General features: G+C 33.4%; 1 protein-coding gene across 2 annotated transcripts in view; it reads left to right on the top strand.

Moving 5' to 3' along the window:
- Positions 1-1,330: 1,330 nt before the first annotated feature.
- LOC111045932 (protein sickie) overlaps positions 1,331-17,585 on the top strand; it is a 512,310-nt gene continuing 496,055 nt past the window's right edge. For both annotated transcript variants that reach the window (XM_039433162.1, XM_039433161.1), the window contains exon 1: positions 1,331-1,563. The gene's annotated coding sequence lies outside the window, so the exon portion shown is untranslated. The remainder of the gene's footprint in view (positions 1,564-17,585) is intronic.

Genomic DNA, 17,585 nt, shown 5'->3' with positions numbered 1-17,585 from the left:
TTAAAGATATACTCGTTAAAATAGATTTTGTTTGTTTTAGAATACTCTTTCAATTTTAGATCAGTTTCAATAAATTATTAATTTGAGCACAGTGAGAAATGAAACTGAATGTTTTGAACTCTCCAGTTTTGTTTTTTGAATTCGTTTTTTGTAATCTCTAATGAATAAATGCGATTTTTCCAATGAACCAAGATTGAATCATCCATTTTAAAAATGTTGTAAGTTTACTATGATCATCTCATATTACACAATATTGGGGCACCGAGCTTCGCTCGTTATTTTTATCTTCTTATATAAAAATAAATGTATGTTTGTGTGTTAGTTTGTTTGTTCCCTATACCCTCGAAAACTACTTGACTGAACGGTATGAAACTTAGGGAATATGTTTTGTGAATATTGAGGATGGTTTCTGACAAGAAATTTTAATAGGTGGGCTAATAATTATTATATATTAATCCATTTTACAGACCTATGTTTTCGAAGTTATCGGTCGAGCGGCTAACGTAGAAACTCGCTCGCTCGCTTAATATAATAGGATATTGTCACCTCTCAATTATGGATTTATTAGCAATGCAGGAAAATCTACAATGCATATAATTTTTTTAATTTTAATCAAGACCAAGAGTCTAGAAGACTAAGATCTGGATTTCTATAGCGGTTGAAATTGAGGCTCAAAAACGTTGATTGACTTTTAGTTTGAACATTTTTAAAGGGGTAGGGCTATTCATAATTATTAGACATTCAGCCATATAGGCTACTCTGTATATAAACAGACATATATCTCATACTCGAGGTGTCATTTGATATTCCTTTCAGAATAACAATAAATAATTATTTGTATAGTTTTATTCATTTTCAAGATGATAATGTATCTGAAAAATAGAGTTAAAAAGAAGTTCATACTCGTAATTTGTAATTATCAAGTGTCTATAATAATTAATTAAATATTAGTAATAAATTTGTGTTGCAACACTGTATTTCAATTTGCCAGACTTGTTTCCAGTCCCCGTTGATTCATTCATGAGTCACGGTGACTTCGCTGCAAATAGATTTAGCGGTGACAAACTATCTCTCACTCTCCAGCATGTGCCCAATATTGACAAAGGTCATGAATCCGTTGCGTCATCATCCCTCCGCCTGGCTGTCTGCAGCAGCATGACTCAAACTTCAAGCGGGGACTTTCGTGTCGCCAAGTTGGTAATGCGCCTGCAGTGAACGTGGGGGAGAATCGAGGGCGGGATTTTCGATGTGTTGTGTTGGCTGCACTATCGCCGGCAGCAGACTGACAAGTGTACGCACGTTGGGTGCATTGATAAGCGTGTTCTCACACGAGCAAGTGAGAGGTGACAGCGTGACAGTAACCGTATCCCCTACGTATCCGAATTGCAATTTAATACCCGGTGTTTTTAATCCAGTATTTTTATCATTAGACGTGGCTGGTACTTATTGTTAGTCTAGAAATTTTTTTCAGTGTTGTGAAAAATTCTAAATCTTGTGACTTGAGTGCTAAGTGTGAATTTTATCTTGTGTGCACCTTTTTTACCTGGAAAAATACTCTATCAGGTAAGTGGATCTCGGATGAATGATTCTGAATTCTGATAATATGTTATGTTGTCATGATGTATACCGATAATCTTTTCCAGATTTTTATATGGACTTCGAAATTTAATATGAGTAGCCTATGATGTCTACCAATAATCTTTTCCAGAAATTTATATGGACTTCGAGATTTAATATGAGTAGCCTATGATGTTTATCCATAATCTTCTCCAGATTTTTATATGGACTTCGAAATACTGGACTTCGAACCAATAATCTTTTCCAGATTTTTATATGGACTTCGAGATTTAATATGAGTATCCTACTCTGATGCAGTCTTAACATTCTGATTTCAAATTAATTTCATTGATCATTTTCTTCATGGTTTTTGTGGGGAAGTACTTATGGATACCGTTTAGTTTGATCTCACTTTATAGCTGGATTAAACAGAGAAAATGCTAGACTCACAATTTTTATGTTGCTTCCGAACCTAATTCTAATGGGATTCATTTTTATATTGCCACAGGTCAAAGGTAGAAGATTAGGCTATTCGTCATTCTTTATTATTTATTGATTCATAAAATAAGTAAATCATCAAAATGATAGGGAGAGAAAAATAAGGTAAACTTGTACTATTTCTCTCCCAAATTTATAAAAGGTTACACATAGATATTACAGTACAGTACGAACATTTAAAATTTATAAGTCACAAGTTGAGTTATTGAGAATCAAAATATAACATATCATAAAATAATTCTTAATCTATATCATAAAAATCTTAATCGTAATCATATAGTAAAATATCATTATAACTAACTATGGGTCTATTCAATCAGATTGAATATAGTGAGGTCCACGTTATAATGACAGTATTTGATCAACTCTGATGTTGCTATCCTTGTCTATCATTCAACAAATCAGGTATTACTATCATTTTCTAGCTCCGCAACGATGCCAACTCTTTTTTTGACAGTGTAGAAATATAATTAATTAAGGCAGAGAATAGGCAACGCTGTTCTTCTATCTTTATCCACTGCCATTATAACGTGGACCTCACTATAGTAAGATGATGATCTCATGATCTTATCCTGATCCACCTTTGAAAAATTTTCTTGATAGTTTTGCCCTGCTCTGTTTTATGCCAAGTTGTGTTCTGGGACCCTGTCACATCAAATAATATTATTGCACGAAATGTGTTTGGTTTGTTGAAGATTTTCACAGATTCACACATCTCACAGGAACATTTTTCTTCTGCTCTTAGATTCTACTTTCTATTTAATGTTGTTAAATCGTTAGTTCAGATAGCTCACCAGAAGATGAAGTATTCTGAGTCGGGTACTTGTGCTATGTAAATTGTCGTTGATACAGTCTGACTATTTAACATATTTTTTATAGGCTAAACTTGAATTAATATAAGTTATTGATTGTAGTTTCTAAACTATTGTGACCTGTATAGATTAGGTACTCTTTCCCCGCGCACGGATCAGCAGTCCATGCGGGCAAATAAATAATTATTCCATGATTATTCTATTTTATTTTGTACAGTGTTTTATATTGGAATAAAGAAATTGAATTGAATTTTAGTAGAGCGAATTTTCAATTTCCATGAAAATTTCAAGTGAAATGAGTCGTAGCTTAGTACAAACAAAAGATGTGGCTCAGTGGCTCATCATTAGGCCATCCTTGATAAATGATCTTTTTCATTCAGTTTTACGATGTGATTTGAAATGACTAGTCTCGTAGCCTAAATGTCACTCTGTGGAGACGCTCTCTCATTCACTCGCACATGCTTTATCATCATCAAGCCGGAGGAGGTCATCAACAACGCTTCTCTAAATGCTTGCCAAATACAACTCTGTACTTATTTGGCCAATAAATGGCATTGTCATGTCAATACTCTCATCTCCTTTCTTCAGTCTTCTCAAGTCTTTCTTTGTGCTCCTTGAACCTTATCTCTTACTTTTTATCACTTGTTTGTTTCGTCTAAACCACCTCGTTTCGCCTCATTCTATTTCCCCCGGAGTAGGCTATAGTTCATTTTCAGTTTAATTATAGATTTACTGCACCAAATTCCTTCATCTTTGGTTTCCTTCACTATTTTTTTATTATTTTCTTATCCTTATTCATCCTTGTTTTCCTTATACTCTTCCTTGCTCATTCTTTCTATTCTCCCTCCACAGTTTCTTCCCTCCTCAATCAATCAATCAAATTTATTAGGAAAACATTTTTACATTGTTGGGTCCTGCTAAACCCGAGGGTTTTTCAGCAGTTGCCATATCAAAACAAAATTATTCACAACGTTAAATTAAAATTAAGAATAAATAAAATAAAATAGCTTGTCGTGAATCAAGAGTAATATACAAGAAATGAAATAAAAGGATTACAATCATAATGAGAAATTATAATAAACATAATAATTAGAATTAAAACAAATAAGGAGTTAATCAAGAACTAAAAGGGGTTAAGGAAGGAAAAAAGGAGGAAATATTTTATACAATATTAATTATTACTAAATTATTAGTCGTTCAGGCTGGCGGCAGTGACTTTACAACTGATATATTAATTTGGAACCAGCAAAATAGGCTAATTGAAAAAAAAAGTTCTTCGAACTCTTCTCTCTTTTCTTCCAATTCCTTGTTCTTCATCCATTCATTCAATAAGTACATCATCAAAATGATAGGGAGGAAAAAAATAAGATAACCTTGTGCTATTTCTCTACCAAATTTAGATGGGGTTACACATAGTATGATATAGGTTAAGTCTTGTAGTTCTTCACTTCACAAAATTTCCATACCTTAAATATGTTCTCGAAGTAGATTTTCAAATTTAGACGCTTTTGTTCTCTTTTATTTTTCGTTTTACATTTACTTTCCCCTCAAATTTCCTCTTTATTTATTCTTTTTTTCTACAATGAAGCACAGATTGGGAGAGAAAAACTAAGAATACCTTGTACTATTTCTCTCCCAAATTCAGGTAACATTAAAAGTCTAATTGAGGTTATGTCTTCAAGATTACCACAAAATTGTCTGTCCAAAAATATTTATACAAACCAATTCTTTTATACAAACCAAAATTCTTTTGAATTTAAATGTTCCAAATACCAAAATCATCACCAAAATAAAAATAATAAAAATTTTACCAAAATAATAATAATTTATAACACTCAGCTATTTTTAAAATAGAGAACATTCACTTATCCTTTTCATTCTTCTTGTTCTCTTTATTTCTCTGAAGTCAACACGACGATAGGATATTCTTTATTCTTCTCTCTTCAACCTTCTCTTTCCTCTTCCTAATATCTCTCTTCCCAAATGTAATGTCACGTGGAGATGCGACAGTCAACTTGCATCATGAGCAGGGCACGCTCCTCACGTATTTCTGTCTCTATTTTGACGAACAATGAGGAATTGTAGAATACAGTGGAAGGCGTGACTTTCTATTTTTTCATTATGGTTGTGTCGATCATCACTGATAGTAGGCTATTCATTTAAAACACTGCTCTGCCTATTTTTGGTGTGGTACCCAACAGTGTGTTGATGAAAGCATTGTGTTGATGGATTTGGTTGTGCATCAGTGTATGGTGAGCTAAACATTTTATCTGTGGCTCTCTGTAATTCATGGGTTGTATATTCAAGTGAATTATCAAGTATATCTGTACATATATAAGGTATAAACTATATCTATACAATAGCTATGATGTAGGATATTATAGCTTTCACCAAATACGAGTGGAGTATCATTTGAGATGCAAATTGGTGTGTCTGGCGATTGTATGGTACAACAAGGTTGGTGAAAAGATTGAAGATATGTCTTAGAAACATAAGGATTCAACAGAGATTGATTTCTCATAACTCCTGAGTTTTTTCGCACTTATCATCCATGACGCTCATTGAATTGGTTTCTATCCTACATTGATTAGGTATGAGATTATATTTCTGATTTGTCTGAAAATTATTAGTTGGCCTAGTCTATATTCACATGTCTACACTATAGCGTGGTCCACGTTATAATGGCAGTGGATAAAGATAGGAGAACAGCTTTGCCGTTTGTCTGCCTTGATTAATTATATTCCTACATTGTTAAAATCGGATTTGGAAATGTTGCGGAGCTAGAAAAGGATAGTACTATCTGTTTTGTCGAATAATAGACAAGGATAGCAACACCAATGTAAGCTTATGAATTTCGGGGATGCGATATTTTGTTTTTCCACAGAACACTCGCTCACTTTTTACTATCCACAGACGACGAAAGTCTCAGCTGTTTCAGCCAAGGATGGATTATCCTTTTATTGTCGTTCAGCGAGTTTTCCCAAGTATGAGACCTAGTGCAATCGAATTTTCATATCATAAACCTACTATGTTCCAAATTTCGTGAAAACCTTTAGAGCCGTTTTTGAGATCCGTTGAACATAAATAACCAGATATAAAAATATAAATAGTCATACAGAAATTGCTCGCTTAATATAATAGGATAGTCAAGAGAATAGGTTATCCACTTTATTAAATAAATCAAAATACATTTCTAATAATTAAATGCTATATTACGAAAACGTTGAAAATGCTTTGTATATTGTTTCTACAAATCTTCTCTTCATCTTGCTCTTGATAATTAAAAACTTTATAGAAATATCATATTCTTTGATTCGAATTCTTATCTTTTGTCCATGCTTTAATGATATCAAATAAATCTCACTTTGAGTGATTCACATTTCAAACATAAAAGGAGGTATACAAATAAAAGCATCTATTATTGCACTATATAATTTTTCATGTTGAACTGTAGAAAGTGGAACGCTCTGCAGCCTGCTATACGCTTTGCAACTATCCTTCCAACTTTTCCCTTGTAACACATTACAATGCATATTGTTTTCCAATATTACAAAGTTACAGCATTACAATGATGCGCCATTCGAATTGAAGATGGAAGTTTGCCTCAGTGATGGCTTTTTAAAGCCAGCCCAGATCGGAAGCTTTTAGCTGGAGGGTGAAAGGGGAGGTGTGAGGAACTCCAAATAGGACTTATTCTCAACTTTGCCGGGTCATAAAAGTTTCATTAGTCGGAGTTTTCGAATCTCTATTATCCGGCACGCGATTCTTGACACCTGTTAGTAACGCTATCCTTTTCCCTCACATTCTATTCATCTATATCTTTCCTTATTTTTACTACCCCTTCTTCAATTTTTTGTCATATTCTCTTTCCCTTCTGTTGCCTTCAACTACTGTTTTCCTAGATTCTCCTACTGTTTTCCCTGTTCTACCGACTGTTTGTGTTTCAGTATCCTACGACATATTATCTACAGAAGGAAATAAATTGGAAATTACATTTGTTCAAATGCTAATTAATGAATAATTATTATTGAACGAAAATCCCAATCAAATGCTGTGCATTTGTTCAAATGCTAATTAAAGAATAATTATTATTGAACGAAAATCCCAATCAAATGCTGTAAATCTTCTAGATGATTTAAATAGTTTAATTGGGATTTTCGTTGAATAATAATTATACATATTTTTCTATTTCTGTGTTAGTGTCTCTTCTTCAACATTGTGTCACCTTCTCACTCTTTCTCATTACTTCTTTTATTGGCGTTCTATTTCCGGTATCATCCTAGACAATATTGTGAATGCTTGTTTCTCTGCTGGAGAATAAAAGTTGAGACTCGTCATAGTTTCGTCATAGAGAAACGATAGTATAAGTAGATATCCCATGGTATAGGGAATTTATGTCGCAACTGTTATCTCAAGCCGACTACTGTCGATTATTGTCAATTTTTACTGTTTTGTTGGGGTGAGAGTGTATGAACGGCACAATTTGAGAGACTACCAGCGTCACACAGCTGCCTGGGAAAGAACTACGTGAACTATCGGCTTGGGATAACAGTAAAAGTTGCGACATAAACGCCCTATACCATGGGATATCTACTTATGCTATCGTTTCTCTATGGTTTCGTTTTATGAGTTGGGTTTGAAATTTTTCAGAATATAAGATTTTATTTATGAGACAGCCTATGTACTTTTTTGAGAATTTATAATTTTCATGACTTTTGAGTGAAGGGTTATTGGGAAGAATTATAAGTCAATTGTAACATGAATTCCTGTTCATATTGACGATATTTCATCAACAAATGCTACAGAGCTAAGCATATTTCTCAAAGCATGACTTGGAAGTTGGATTTCCTATTAGGGAGCAATACACAACTTCAAATCAAATCAAGTTTTATTCAATGACATCACTTGAATAACAAATTCCGTTACACAAATGATATTACAGATCATGGAATACAATACTGTCAGCTTGAGAAAATTCTTGTCTGCAAACAGGAGTGAAATGCATTCAGAACTCTACTAAAAATGCTTATAATATAAACTCAAATGAAAACACTCATCTGAATTAAGTTTAATTGAACTCTGACACTGTTTCTCATTGTCTTCTTCATTTGATACAACTTGAATGTGTAATGTAATCAGTACTATGAAATTTAAATATACAGTATTGTATATTTTATTCTTTAAATTGTATCACTTCTTTTAATATACAGTATAAGTATATACAGTGGGTCTACTGTAGACACAGTCAGGAAATCAGCATTGTTGAAATAAGCTGAATAATTGATCATTCAGATACTGTACATTCCTAGACTCTTCTTGAGCCTTTTAGACTCTTCAGATTCCATTTTCCAAGCACCCTTGGAAGTCATGCTCACTTTGTAATTTCTGGTTGGCTTTTAGGACTGAATAAAAATTAATTGGCCCGCTTTTCCTCCAATAACTCCCAAGGAAATTATCTTGGAGTAAGCTGGGTGTGGGCGATGCAATATCATATTTTCCAAAAAATTAAGTACCCCGCACAGTGAGGGGATCCAGAGAGGGTGTAGGACGCAATAGATGGCTGTAATACCTCACAACACCCCTCATAAGGAGTTACACCGGGATTATAGTCTATTCTCTCCTTTTTCTAAATTCTCCTCTCCTTTCTCCATCTCGTTTCTTCCTTCATCTTCCGTAATCTCTTTTTTCCTCTTCATGACTTTTTTCATCCATATATTCTGATTTTCCTTTACTTTCTAATTTTTCTACTTTCATCACATTCTCTCCTCAGCATCTTATTTTTCTGTCCTAGTTCATTTCTTCTACCTCATCTTCCTTATCTATTCTTTGCTTTATCCTATTTATCTTTAATAGTTCACTTTTCTTTTGTTATCATTCTCTCTCTTTTTTTTCTGTCCTAGTTCACTTCTTCTACCTCATCTTCCTTATCTATTCTTTGCTTTATTCTATTTATCTTTATTAATTCACTTTTCTTCTGTTATTATTTTCTCTCTCTCCTTCATTTCCTTCTTCAGCACATTTTCCCATCATCAAATTCTTTCTCTGTTTCCTTCATTCATCTCATTCCGACTTCGTATTTTCTTCTCTCAATGTCTACTTTTTTCATCATCCCTTTTCATTTTTATCTAGTACCTCTCATTTTTTTCCATAATATATTCTTGTTTATCATGTTATTCTATTTCTTTATCTTTCTATTTTTGCACAGTTATTCGTTTATTAGTTTTCCATGTACTTCATCTGCTCCTCTTTTCTTATTCTATATTAAGAATAAGAAATTATTTCTTATTTTCTTATTAAGAAAATAATAAATATTATTTTCTCTCATTTTCTTATTCTAATCTCTTATTGAGTAGAGAGTGGTAGAGAAACTCTAGTTTGGTAGAGAGTTAGTGGGAAGGATATTATGAATATTCTTTCCAAAGAATGGACATTGATATGTCCAAAGCTCCGCCAATTTGTGTAGATGCATAAAAATATTATCTATAGATATTACCAATTGCTTTTTTCATATCATATGCAGTTCAAAAATCATTTTCTTAGTCTATATTATGTAAATTCATCTATAATTTTGCTGTATTGTAAGCTATTGTATACTGTATAAGTGTAAAAGCCAGTATATATTGTAATCTACATAAATAAAGTACTCAATTCCTTATTCTCTTATTCTCTTATAAATTCCCTTGTGAAGACTACCTCTTTTCCCTCTTTCATTTTTTCCCTCTTCTCTTACGTTTCTTCCTTCACTCTATACCCTTCTTTCCTTTCTCTCCATTTTCTATCCATCCTCGTTTCTCCCCGATCCTTCTATCCTTTCGCTTTATCCTTCTACTCCGCACATCTCAACTTCCTTCTCCACAACATCCCTTATAGGAAGTGACACGATGATAGGGGTTGGTTGAAGTATTACATAATATAAATAAAAGTTGATACAATAACGGGCCAACTCCATTTTTAGCACACACTGGAAGGTGGGACTGGCTCATTCATATTACACACCTGGCATACCCAAAGTCTCACAGTGGCTGAATCGACTGAGTATTATTTTCTTCCCCATTTTTGTTTTCATAAATTATGCATGACTAAGCTCCTTGCTATAATTCGGCTCCTTATCGATCTCGCATACTCTCTGTTATATGACTCATTCCTCTGTCGTTTCTGACTGCACACCTATAAAAACAAAATTGGTTCGACATTTTCGCTCTTATGTACTTTTATTATCACCCCCACCCCAGTATCAACATTGCATTGCTTCCCCCACCTTTCGTTGGATTGTCTTTTACGATATGTTTCCTCTCGTTTTATGCCGTTGTAAACCGCCAATTAAAACGACGTAAAGATAATCAGATTGCAATTGAATGATGCATGAAGGAAATTTTGTTGGAGGGTATGGAATATTTAAGATGTTGAGTAGTAAGTTTACGTGTAATTTGGATGAATGAATAGGGCCTATAAAATCAATAGATGTTTGATATATTATAGTATCAATGATATTTTTTCATAGTATTTATTGTAAAATAAAAAATCTAGTATACAAATTGTAAAATAAAATTCCTCATATTCGTCAAGCATAGCTTGTAGCTCGTCAAGCGAATATGAGGTACAGTATTTAGAAAATTACCTTTTATCTATGCTTCTTCATTCACCCCTGAGAGCTTCAAAATATTTATTGACCGAGCGAAGTGAGGTCCAAGATTCAAGTCGATGGTTTTGCATTTCTCTTTATGTTTATATATTTATATTTTTGTTTATATGTGTTGCATTTACAGTGAAACGCAGCAATAGATTTTCATGAAATTTGACAGGTATGTTCCTTTCTGAATTTCGCGTCGACGTATACATACGGTTTTTTGAAATTTTGCATTTTAAGGATAATACAAAAGGAAAAGGAGTCTACTTTGAACGTCAATATTACCGTGAAAATCAGACTTTAGAATTATTCATCATAAATCAGCTGTCTAGTGGACTATAATACTACCCGTTCAAAAACATCGAACATCTTGAAAATGTATCTTTCCATCAACGTTAGTAGACAGTTGACTATAATAATACTACCCGTTCGAATACATCATAAATCAGCTGTCTAGTGAACTATATAACACTACCCGTTCAAAAACATCGAACATCTTGAAAATGTATCTTTCCATCAACGTTAGTAGACAGTTGACTATAATACTACTCGTTCGAATACATCATAAATCAGCTGTCTAGTGAACTATATAACACTACCCGTTCAAAAACATCGAACATCTTGAAAATGTATCTTTCCATCAACGTTAGTAGACAGTTGACTATAATACTACCCGTTCGAAAACATCGAATATCTTCAAAATGTATCTTTCCATCAACGTTGTAGACAGTTGCAGCCAGACCTGATAACAGCGCTCACTCTTACATTCCGGGACGATACGTTACGGTACGATAGGACAGAAAGTTCTATGTTTATTTTGGATTTTTTCTAGACATTTTAAATTAATAAATTATTTATTAATTTTTGAGAAAACATAACAACATTTCAATGTAACTTACTGAGCGCGAGGTCTACTGTTCACAGAACTACTAGGTATAGAATTCACAAATAAAACTCAGTAGTAGGGTTAATGAAGTCAAATAATAAACATCCACATTATCATCACACTGACTCAAACAGTTCGACAACTGAACAAAAACAACTATTCAAACCAGCCTCTTATCAACGTCACATTCGATTTACTGTAATAGCCTACCAATACAGTTATTTACAGTGTCATTAATTAAGTGATACGATACAGATGCTGAAGTGTTGAAATAACCAGATTGTATTGAGAGAATATATACATACAGTGGAGTCTAATGAATGAATATTTGTAGATTGGTGTTGAACGTTGAAGGAATGAGCCGAAACTAGGTTCACTTCTCAGCCTAAATAGAGCGCCTAGTTTGGCTCTAGTGGCCACCTTTTCCTGGCATATTTATGTGACACTAATGCGCCAGCATAGCAAAGCCTCCTATTTATTTACAAGGGTGTATCATGGCACAAGAGAAGAAACCCAGTCTGAACTTTGGAGAAGCTGAATGGGAAAAGTTTATTTTTATCGTTTTAAAACCGGCGCATAATTTACACAGTCGGATACACTCACACTCATGCACACAGACTCGCTCGCTTCCAGCATTTGTTGTGCTCTGTTTAGAGTGTTGTTAGAAGCGGCTAACAAGAAAATTCCCAATTTAAAAGTTCTTGAAACAAGGATTTCTCCAATTATTTGTAGTGTTCGTACAGTAGAGAGTGTTACAGTGATTAATTTGGGTGAATTATTATTTCTCCAGAAGGATTTTGTAGGATTGCGATTTGTGCGGAAATTAGAAAATTGTGTTTCAGAGAATAAGAAGATATCAAATTTAAAGTGGAAAAGATTAGATATCAACAAATCACTTTATTGGTCGATTCGTGTCAATGATTAACGCTAATGTATTATATTGAAGCATAAGTGGAACTGGTAACTGTACCAAATTTTGAATAATGTATTCGATTTTGTATAATTTCATAACAGATAAGGATAACAGAACTCATGCGATTATTCTCTTATATTAAATCTAGCAAATCAACATAAATAAAATAAAAATTCTCTTTAATTTATAGGAGATAATCAAATCATGGTTTCTATCGTGTTGAAAAACATCAAGCTAATACAATAGCAAATGAAAAATACTAAGAAATTGTCAAAAAACCACAGATTCATTGATACTAGGAAAGACCGGTTTCGGTTATTACACCATTGTCAATCTCTGATAAACTAAAACTAAATACAAGAGCAGCAGAATTCATACTAGTAGGCGAGTACTGCTATTGGTCAAGGGCATGAACGCCTGCCATTGGCCCAGCTAGACAGTCTCCTCCCACTCAACGGTGTCACAAAATGGCGAGTCTGTTGTTTAAGCCGCCATTTTGTGACACCGCTGAGTCACAGACTCGCCATGATAACAAAATTTTGTTATAAAACAAACCAAACAAACAAAATTTTGTTATCATGGCGAGTCTGTTGCTTAAGCCGCCACTTTGTAACACCGTTGAGTGGGAGGAGACTGTCTAGCTGGGCCAATGACGCGTTCATGCCCTTGACCAATAGCAGTACTCACCTACTATTATTAATTCTGCTGCTATTGTATTTAGTTTTAGTTTATCAGAGATTGACAATAACCGAGATCCGTCTTTCTAAGTAACAATAAATCTGTAGTTTTTTTGACAATTTCTTAGTCTTTCTCATTCAATATGAATAATATTACCACACTATCAACATCTCAACTACTCAAAAAGTGATTAAATAGCCTTATTCCTGCAACATAACTTGTGAAGCAACACTACTTTTGGATATACTTCTATCAGAATTCGGAAAGAGAACAATTTTCGGCTAGGCCTGTTGATCCTCCTTTGATCATGAATATGATTATATGATTTGCGTACTTTTGAATAAAATTAGTTTCTAATAGCTTTTAATAAAGTAGCCCTTACAAGTGGAGTGATTCTAAGCATGAATGAATATAATGGATAGAGGACAAAACCAAATTAAGTCAGCCTACAAATAAATCTGGAATGAGAGAAAAACACTCAAAATTTCAACACGAATAGATAAATACTAAGTCAACCTACAAATAAATCTGGAATGAGAGAAAAACACTTGAAATTTCAACGATAACCAGTGTCAAAACCGATGAAACACGAAAGATAGAAACCATACCGCGATAATTGAAAATCGAACAACAACAATAATAGATGTATATTATAATTACATCCCTGTCTCATACGTGTGTAGGTCTAATTCCACTTGCATTACTGTATTATTATACGCAGCCTTGTTTTGTAGAGTGCTGGAATCATCCAATAATGTTGCCATTGAGGTGGAAAACATGTCTGACGAATTCGCACACGCATTGATTGTGTGCAAACTGCAGACTCCACTGATTAATTGCGGTAAATCCGTCGGCGATTAGAAGACCCTTGCACTGTAGAGGTGAATCAGTCCACTATCACCGTCAGACATCCATTTTCCATGGAAAATTGAATGGAGGCCCATCAGATTAGTCAGCGGTCCATGGAAACATGGTGCCATTGCCAAATCTACCATCCAAATCATCCATCTGTGACTGATAAATCTCTCTCGGCTAGAACCAATTTATCACACTCACTCACGCACATCTCTCTTCTGGACAAACTTGTGTAGCGTACTGTTTTTAGTCGAGTGTGTCCTCTTCTATATAAGTCAGTTTTGGAAGTGGAAGTTACAGTTTATTTGAAGTAATTTGAGGAATAACAGTTACAAGTAATCTGTATTTGAATTGTGATTCATATTTATTTATTTGTCATAAAGTAATTACAAATTAGAATGAATATTATGAATTATAATATATGTCACTATAGTGTGGTCCACGTTATAATGGAAGTGAATAAAGATAGAAGAATAGCGATACCGATTCTCTGCATTAATTAATTATATTTCTATACTGTCAAAAACATAATTGTCATCGTTGTGGACGTAGAAAAGGATAGTATCACCGGCTTTGTCGAATGATAGACAAGGATAGCAAAACTAAAGTTGATGAAATACTGTCATTATAACGTGGACCTTACTATACCATATATGAATGCAATATATAATAAATATTATGAATTATAATAAAACCACTTCACTTACATGGGCTACTCTTGAACAAATTAATAAAAAAAATTAAAAAATCTTGTAGTACCATTTATTTTTAAAAACTTTAAAATAGTTCAATGACTAGTTTCGACCCTAAGGTCATTTTGACTAACATTTCAACTTGAAAATGACCTAAGTTAGGGTCGAAACTAGTCATTGAACTATTTTAAAGTTTTTAAAAATAAAGGGTATACTACAAAATTTTTATATTGTTTTTATTTATGAATATAATATATGGCACTACCATAAATTAATGCAACATATAAGAATATTATGGAATGAATGCTTCATAGAATACCTTTTAAGTAGTAGAGAAGGTGATATTGTCAATGGCACATTGAATGAAAATACTTAAGGTTGTCCGAACCAAAAATATTAATGAAATACGGATTTACTAGAGGATGACAATGTGGTAACAACCAAAACTGGTATCGTGTTATTTCAATTAATTTGTGTTTGTAACAAATTGAAGTATTTTTATTAAACTTTGTAGAATGTTTGGATCTTATGTGGTGCAGTGATCCTTGCTTTTGAATGGAAAGAGGTAGTAAATGGTAGCTGAATGACTTGGTATGGTGTTATCTATACTATAATAGAGGAAAGAGCTGGCTTATACACTTATATACTTATAGTTCATTAATATACATTGTACCACTATGGTACCACTTTTGTTTTGTACCACTATGGGTCTTGTTAGACTCAGTGGAAATTGTCATATTGTATAAATAAATAAATAAATAATACACGTACGGGATAGGAAAATTATGTTGGACGCATCATCATGTCTGAACTACTGGACTGATTAACTTGTAATTATGCATATAGATTCTTAACTAACCAAGGATGGTTATAGGCCTATAAAGATTTCATTACGTCAAGTTTTCAAATAGACCATTGCGGAGCGCGGGCTACCTGCTAGTTGATAGTAATTAAATTCTCAAAGCATGAGGATTAAAACACATTTAGGGCCATTTTTATAAACGAACGGAACGTGTAGAAGAAACTTGTGCCCAGTTCTGTCTGATTGCCTGACAACTGATGACAAGAACCAATAATCAGAACAGTAATTTATTGTAGAGTTTACTTGCCAGGCAACCAAACCAAACTTTGCTTAAGTTCTTTCTTGAAAATTGTCCATGAATGAGCCCTTTGAATGAGCATTTTTAAAAATTAAATTAGAGATAATCCAGTCTCACGATCAAACTTGCATAGTACTCATTAATAGCTAGTTTCTTGTTGTTAGAAATATAAGTACCTCTAATTTGGTTTCTTGAAAGAAATTGGTCCCTCACTTGGACCATGTTTCTTGAAGAAGAAAGAAACGGTGCAATTAAATTCCCCGATTTTTCGGAGACAGAGATCTTTCAAATTTAGAACGACTTCATTTCTTTACGAGACGTGTTAGAAGAAATACGATTTTAGAGACGTGCTAGTAATGTTCATGTAGTAACGTTGAAGTTGAAAGAGCCCGACGGTTAAAAAATGTTCCAACAGCCGTTATTTCTATTTTTTGTTTGGAATTAGAATCGTGCCCTATGTAAGAGTGTGGTTTGATAAATAAAGTGACGGAGCAATAGTAATAAAGCTACGATCGTAAAAATACTTTAGAGCTTCAAATGAGTTTCAGTCTTTTTTCATAGACAATTCCATTTTCATAATATTGACCAATAGCTTTATATCCTTACTTTTCAAAGCAATTGAAGCATAGTTGAAACCGGCACAGTAGGGATTTATCAATATGTACAGTATGGTACTGACTCAGATTTTCTATCCATTCATTCTCAATATTGTATTGATATGCTAGCACATTAATTGCATTCATAATCTTCTTAAAATGTATGAATTCAGGACTACTTTCTTGTATTGATAAAAAATGATTATAGAGTTATAATTAGTATTCTTATTCTATTATTTTATTAATTTCAAAAGGTACTATAATTATATTTTATAAATGCATTCATAATATATATTACCACAGTTTTTATGCTCGTTAGTTGCCCTCAAATCCAAAAGTGAATTTATCCAAGAAAGTGTTATCATTTAGATACATTATCGAGGAAATTCTATGATAATAGAATTCATTCAATTTCGACTCGAAACTAGATAAAAAATATCATTGATAAGAAATGAACTATTCATCTTTTTTTCCACATGAATGCATGAATCTATTATCCAACACTCATAGGCGATTGTGCATGTACAGAGTGTTTCAGAGAAACTGGAAATTTTGAAAGTTGAATTATTTCAAGTAAAACAAATCTTTGAATAAAGTTTTTTGAATGATATCAATAGCAAAAATAATGCCATTTTAGAATAAATAATACCGTAACATCTATTTTTTGAAGATCACATCTTCCTTTTCTACGCAAACGCTCCTGTAGTCTCTTCATCACATTATCCATGCATGGTTTGACGTAACATTACTACTTGAATATGAAATCGCTTCTCAAATATTGGCTTTCAATTCTTCCTTGCAGAATTGGAAGCCAAGATTTTTACTATTGAATGATATGACAAACTTTATTTAAAGATTTGTTTCTCTTGAAATTATTCAACTTTCAAAATTTCCCATTTCTCTGAAACACCCTGTATTTTTAGTCTTCTCAAATACAGTATTTACATGTATAATGATGGTTGGGTGCATTAATTACCCTGCCACTCAGGTCTTAACTGCAAATAGTTTTTCCATGGAATAGCATCACATCTCTGCCATGTATGAGGGAATATTTTCCATTCCGAGACCCTTGGGTCTTCATAAATCACAACTGCTTGAGAATTTCTAAATAGCTGTTTAGGGGGAAGGTAATACAGTGTTTCCCAAAGAGAGACAGACCCTTGAGCGTATGTTTACTTCGGTCTCGCCTTAAGTATTGGGTCTTTTGAATACTTTCAAAACAGACCCTTATCAATACATGCATATTCATTCCGGGTTTTTTCGTATCATTCAGCACGCAGTACTGCATTTAGCAGGAAAGGGAAGGTGTTACTCGTCTAAGCTTCCCACTACTTCGGATTTTCATGGAGTTTTCTCGTCAGTTTTTGTTTG

Source organism: Nilaparvata lugens, chromosome 7, assembly GCF_014356525.2.
Source record: "Nilaparvata lugens isolate BPH chromosome 7, ASM1435652v1, whole genome shotgun sequence".
In the NCBI taxonomy this organism is placed as follows: domain Eukaryota; kingdom Metazoa; phylum Arthropoda; class Insecta; order Hemiptera; family Delphacidae; genus Nilaparvata; species Nilaparvata lugens.
Note: the sequence above shows the minus strand (reverse complement) of the source record. Positions and strands in the feature narration are given on the sequence as shown.